The following is a 6,673-nucleotide window of genomic DNA, read 5'->3' as shown; positions in this document are numbered from 1 at the left end:
TGAGTGAATCATTCGGTTTACTAAAATGACTCGTTTATTATAATTTACAGTATTAAGAGTTTTTACATATGTTTCTGAAATCTACCAACTACCCACAGTATTTGTCACTCGGCCGGATCTGTGACTGTGGTCATATCACCATTGGCTGCCCCAATGAATGACGTATATCACTTATTTTTAGGTTCGCCCACCTAATGTGATTAAAACAGTAGTAATGTGCACAATACCCCACATACCGGCTGTAATTTGGTGATTACATAAACTTAATCACTGTAATTATAATTCTGAAAATAATTTGGAGTATTGTAAAACATTTGATAAAAAGAGAATGACTCACATTGCAGATTTAACACGGACAGAATATGGATTAGCCTTGTTAACCTAATTTAATAATAATGCACACAAAACCGGGTTAGTGATCAATACAGCAGTTACGATAACTCACGAGATCAAATTCTCACAACGAACGACAAAGTGCAATACTTAAACATCCATCGATTTAACGACGAACGACAAAGTATAACCCTATGTGGGCGGCACTTAAACATCCATTGGATATATTGATCAGTCGGAAAATGAATCGTAATAGCGATCGAGTGATTACCCTGTTTTGCGGCAGCACTTCGTGATTTTAGTGTGTGTTTTCGGACTGTATTTGTAACAATTCGACGTACACAGAACTTATGAGCGTCGTTTTAACTTCCCTGTTCAAGTCCCAAGGTCCTCTATTTATACCTGAAAAATAGCCTTGCTTACGGACCGTAAGCCATAACCCTTACGGTCCGTAAGGGTGCGGTCTAATTATAGGGTAGCCTAGTCAGTGGTATAGGCTTGGTGAATCAATTACCTCGAGAATTCTCAGCTTAGACAATGAAAATTGTTGATAATTATCAACTAGGGTTTACCCCCCTGAGTTTTAGGGGCCCTGATCCTAATTCCGATTGTTCTGAAAATTTTAGGGTTAGTGCAGAATTACTTGGGTGTCTCAATTAGGGTTTTCTTATTGACTAATTATCATCCTAATTATGGATTTTAATGAGAGTTGTTACATAGCATTTGCTCCAGGTTTGGGTCAGCTGCAGTGGTTGCTAAAATATGGATATTGGCTATACCCTTATTAAGCATATCCTGGGCATATGCATCGGTTTCTCTTTTGGCTGCAGCTAGTGCTATCTGGTCTTGTAACTTTTCCATACGCTTTCTACGCTCGTGTGCTCCCCTACTGAACCATCCACTCTTTTTCTGAGGAAATGGCTCTTCAGATTGAGCCTTAAATACGAATATTCCTTCTTCTGTATCAGCAGAGTACCCCGAGAGGGCAGGTTGAGAAGAGGCACCTTCGCTGCTAGGCGAACCAGACAATTGACGATACGCGTCAGATGGTCCTTGGTCACTCATACTGTAAACTAACAAATAGTCAGATAACACATAACAAGAAAATACAATTATGTATGTATTCCCGTTATTTATTTCCTAACACTTTGGATTTTTAATGTCAGTAGAACACTTCTGTGGCTGAATCAGTGGCATAGCTCTGATACCACCTTCTGTCGCAACCCCCGATCCCAAATCCCCGGGAACGGGCGGCTGCTAGCCAGTTTCGGTGGTATCTTGTTACTGTCTAATATGGCAGCGGGAATTTTCATCAGGACCGTAGTTAGGAAATATTTTATCAGAGTAAAATACCACATTTCCATATCATTAAACACATGGGTAAAACTCAAGTTTTTAGTACACACATTTTCATAGGGATACACCCTATTTTATTTAAGAAAAACATCTATTTCTTTTAGGTAACTTTATTGCCACTTTTCCAAGCCTTCAGTGCTGTCCAGCTGGCTTCTATTTGGCTTTCACATTTTGTTACCTGAAACGCGTTTTAAAAATATTTTTGTCAGTGGGAAATACTGGTGAGTGAATCCCAGTTTAATCAAGTTTAAATAAAAACCGATTTACAGTATTGAGGGCACATCCGCAATTACATTTGTTTCCAAGATATAACAATTAACATCCGTGGTACTGTCATACTCAACTTGTGGAAATGTTACCACGCCAGTAACAAATTTTGTATACAAAACCCCAACATACCCACGATAATTGTATCTTTACAAATACTCAATAACTGCTATTCGCATGGAAAAATATTTAAGGTTTTGTAAAAACAAGTAATAAAAGGTTTTCAAAAAGTGGATCAACTCACATTGCTGTTTTAGGGTTTTCAGTAAGGATTTCCTGGGAATAATCTATAAATTACACAAATGCACGTGTGTTAGTATAATAACCCATTTTAACATTAGTAATACCCTCCCCGAGACGGCATTCCAACGACTACGTCGGGCAGAACCACGACAGCCGTTACGGAACCCTAGATCAATCGGGCAGAGTATCTAATACGTCTCCAGGGTTTATAATACTTACATCGTAGCAGAACCTCGCTATTTGCCGAGTGTAATGCCCACTATTTAGGAAATTGAGATTGAGAAAAGAAAATGAACGAGCAGACTGAAGATCCGATGCCCTCCATTTATAGGGCTGATCTTCGACTTTCACGTGGCCCGCGTAAATGTAAGCATAGGCTTACGCGACCCGCGTCAAACCTTGGTCAACGCGTAGCTCGTCTGGATCACCAATTAGACTTGACACGATGATGACACATGTCATCACTGGGTTGCGCCACCATTTCGATCTCTAGCGGCCCGCGTAAGACTCTTAAGAAGTCTACGTGGCCCGCGACATACTTAAGAACTCAATTTTTAATTATTTTTAATACTATTTAGGGTATCCGGGGCCTGTTTTCGCGTATGGGGTGTATTTTGGGACATATTGGGATATTTTAAATATTTTGAGGGTGTCGGAAAAATTACGAGGGTGTCGGTTTTCTTGAGTATTGTTATATGCCTATACACCAATTCAGGAGGAAGCCCAATAAATATGGGAAAACACCCTTGTAGGAATCAAACCCAGAACCTATTGGTCACAAGGCCTTATCTCATGTTTAAGATGCCACTAGGCCATAAAGCCATGGGCATTAAGTTTTGTTTTTTGAGTTATTGGAAAAATCTAGATTATCAATTGAGTTTAATGCCTGGATAGTCCCTGTGGTTTGACCTTTTTTCACCTTTAGTTCCTAACTTTCTAAAATTACAGCTATAGTCCCCAACTTTTTCAATTTCGTTCTCGGATGGTCCCTGGCGCGGATGAAGGTTAGTCTTTTCAGTTAAGTGGGTGTGAAATGACCTAAATACCCTTACTATTAAAAAACAAATTTTAAATCAATAACCACCTTCAATCCAACCACACCTCTTCTTCCTCGTATTCAGATTCATCTTCAATCCAAACACACCTTTTCTTCCTAATTTTTCAGCAGCACCACCACCATCTCCACCTTTCACTACCACCACCATCCACCTTTCACCATCGTACTGGGATCCAGAATATGAAAGGACAGGTAAATTAGAAAAAGAATCAGATATTTACTCTTTTGAAGTGGTTAATGTTGAGATCTTTTGTGGAATGTTGGCATATGATCAAGTTTACATGGACAAAAGTGAGAAAGGGCTTGCACCCATTGCTCGACGATGCTTCAATGATGGAACCATAAAGAATATGATAGATCCCAAACTAATGGAAGAAACTGATGCAGACATTTTTCCTTCAAATAGAAGACCTAATCAAGATTCATTGAACACATTTTTAGGAATTACATTTCGATGTTTGGGAGAAACTCAAGCTGATCGTCCAACCTTGGATGTTGTCATCAAAGAAATTGAGAGAGCATTATGCTCAGCCATTTTCTGACATGCAATTTACATGCCCTAGCATAAACTTTTGTTCTAAATTTAAACTTCAGATCAATGTTAAAATTCAGTATTTGTTTGATAGGTGGTGGTGGTGATGAACGGGGGTAGCGGCAATTCGGAGTGAAGGGTGGGGTACGGTGGTGAAAGGTGGATGGTGGTGAAAGGTGGAGGCGGTGGTGGTGGTGGTGAAGAATTAGGAAGAAGAGGTGCGCTTGGATTGAAGATAAATATGAATATGAGGAAGAAGGTGTGTTTAGATTGAAGGTGGTTATTGATTTAAAGTTTATTTTTTAATAGTAATGTAACTCCCCGCTTCTTCGTACTTTCCATATTTAGAAGGTCTTGCTTGTATTTCTATTTTTGGAAGTCTTGTGTTCTTGTAATCATTCTTTCTTGTAATCGTTGTAAAATCCAAGTCTTGGATCATAAATAAAACTCGTATTTTGTTAAATTCAAGTTGTACTCACTTTATACATGCTCATACATTTAATTTCGTGAAACGATTGATGCTTATTCGTAATTCTTGGAAACTATGTGCTAAACTTGCAAATACGTGAAACTTATGCATAAAACGTGTTTTGATCGTAAATGATACTTAAATACGACATTCACACGCTTAATTATACTTGGATTATGTTCCTCAACTTTATTTGTCCTTATACTATGCTTATATGTCGAAAACAACCCCTAAACAACTTAAAAACCCTAAATAATAAACTTCAGAGGCCATTTTGTAATTAAATGAAACTTGAGTTCATACCCCTTGTTTCTGGCCGCGAAGAACACCCCGCAGGTCTTACGCTGGTCGCGAGCCACTCCCCAGATCAGCAACCTTAATCAGCTCGCGAATTTGAGCGGGATTTTGTGTTTAACTTGAGTTTAAATGAATTTTAGACATTAAATACTCAACTAACACAACCCTAATCCCTTCCCTATATAAACCCAAGCTTCCCCAAGCCATTTTCACTTTACAAACTCCCTTACAACCGTCTCTAATCAGTCCTAAAGCTGCTGCAAACATAAGTTCGGACAAAAGCATCCTACTTCACAAAGGTGAGCATAACTCACTCGTTTCTTGTCCGTCTTACCTCATTCTTTTTCCTATGTGCTTGGATTGACCTTAGCTTCGATTCCATGGGTTTTTCATAGTAAATCAGTCCCTGGAACATCGCCAAAAAGGCTCCAAATTTCACTGTTTGTTTCTGTTTTGATTAAACCTTTACTAAAACTTGTTCAACTTGAGTCTAACTCATCTCAAACCTATGTCCTTATGCTTATAACCACTTCTATGGTTAGTTAGGCTTAAAAACAAGGTTGAGACATTCAAAATCAGAGGATTAATCCTCACAAACTTTCTGTTTTGTTCAAGGGTTTAACCTACAAGTGATGTTTAAGTTCAAGACTTGATGTATGTGAGATTAAGGATTAACTTGGGTTATCCTACATAGAATCCACACATTGCTTGATGATTTCTTATAGATTAGTGTTTAATATTCTTGTATTACTTGTAGTTCATGACCTTCCTTGAATGTTTTTACATCAAGTGTAGTGGTGAACACTTAGAGGTGCCTAAATGGAAGACTTATCTTCCTACCTCCTACATGATTTCCATGAAACTTAGAGGTACCTAAATGAAGATTTAATCTTCTACCTCATGCTTGACTATTGGACATACTATTATATAACCTAAATAATACTTATATGTACTATTCAACATTCGAACCTTTGATGATGAACTTGTGTTCATTCGTCAAAGTACTAGACTAATATCATCTAAGACCTAAACCTTGTTATGATTCTAATGGGTGTCCTACTCATGAAAACATTATACCCTTTGGGGTTTCATAGTGTCAAACAAGTGTTATGTGTTAAAGATGGTTACTTTCATATGTTATATTTTTGTGTTTTAAAAATCTGAATCTTCATTCCACCGTATTATTCGCAATACTCATACACTTTGCTTCTTTGTGTAGAAGGGCTTGGTGTTCCAACCTCCTAATCAACAAGCAACTCACTCGCGGATTCTCAAGTTCAAGACTTGCAAAACCGTGAGTACACTTGACCCATTTACTTTTAAAGACACTTTGGGTTGTAACACGTTAATATACAAAATACACACTCACACACTTAAACATTCTTTATACTCTTAATCCGTTATACATGCTACTTGTTTACTTAGGTTCATGCTAGATTATACATGCTATATGTCATTAACTTTGCTAAGCCCTCAACTTAACATATATAGCGCTATAGGAGTAGCACACCACCCGTCGGGGTCTTGTTAAGTCTTTATTCTAAAACGGTCTCGTTACTTTTGTGGCGAGGGATGCTAAATACTAGTGGACACTTGGGTTTGACGTATTGCTATGCATGCTAGTTACCTTGTTTACAAATTGTCATGTGGATTCAAGAAAATGCTTTTATACTTATGCTATACTTATTCAAACCTTGTGTACTCGCCTTTGCTTTTACATTGAAATTATTTTAAACGTGTTACAGGTTGAGGGTGATGATGCTATGAAACGAAGTAGCAATGATGCCTAGATACACATTTAGACGTCTTAGGTTTAAATTGCTGTATCAGTTTTGTTATGTTTATGTTATGAACAATGTTGTTATTTGAATTTCTTGTAATGTGTTGACAATATTATGAAATGAAAATGGTTGATTTAAATATTGTCACAAATAGTGTTATGAAGTCTCTTGCAATCTATTTCGTCTCATCCCGAGGATTCCGCCATCGGTTGGGGTGTGACAAGTAAGGGTATTTAGGTTATTTCACACCCACTTAACTGGAAAGACTAACCTCCATCCGCGCCAGGGACCAACCGGGAACGAAATTGAAAAAGTTAGGGACTATAGATGTAATTTTA

Source organism: Helianthus annuus, chromosome 15 (assembly GCF_002127325.2).
Source record: "Helianthus annuus cultivar XRQ/B chromosome 15, HanXRQr2.0-SUNRISE, whole genome shotgun sequence".
Lineage (NCBI taxonomy): Eukaryota > Viridiplantae > Streptophyta > Magnoliopsida > Asterales > Asteraceae > Helianthus > Helianthus annuus.
The sequence above is the reverse complement of the archived record's forward strand: the minus strand, read 5'-3'. Positions refer to the sequence as shown.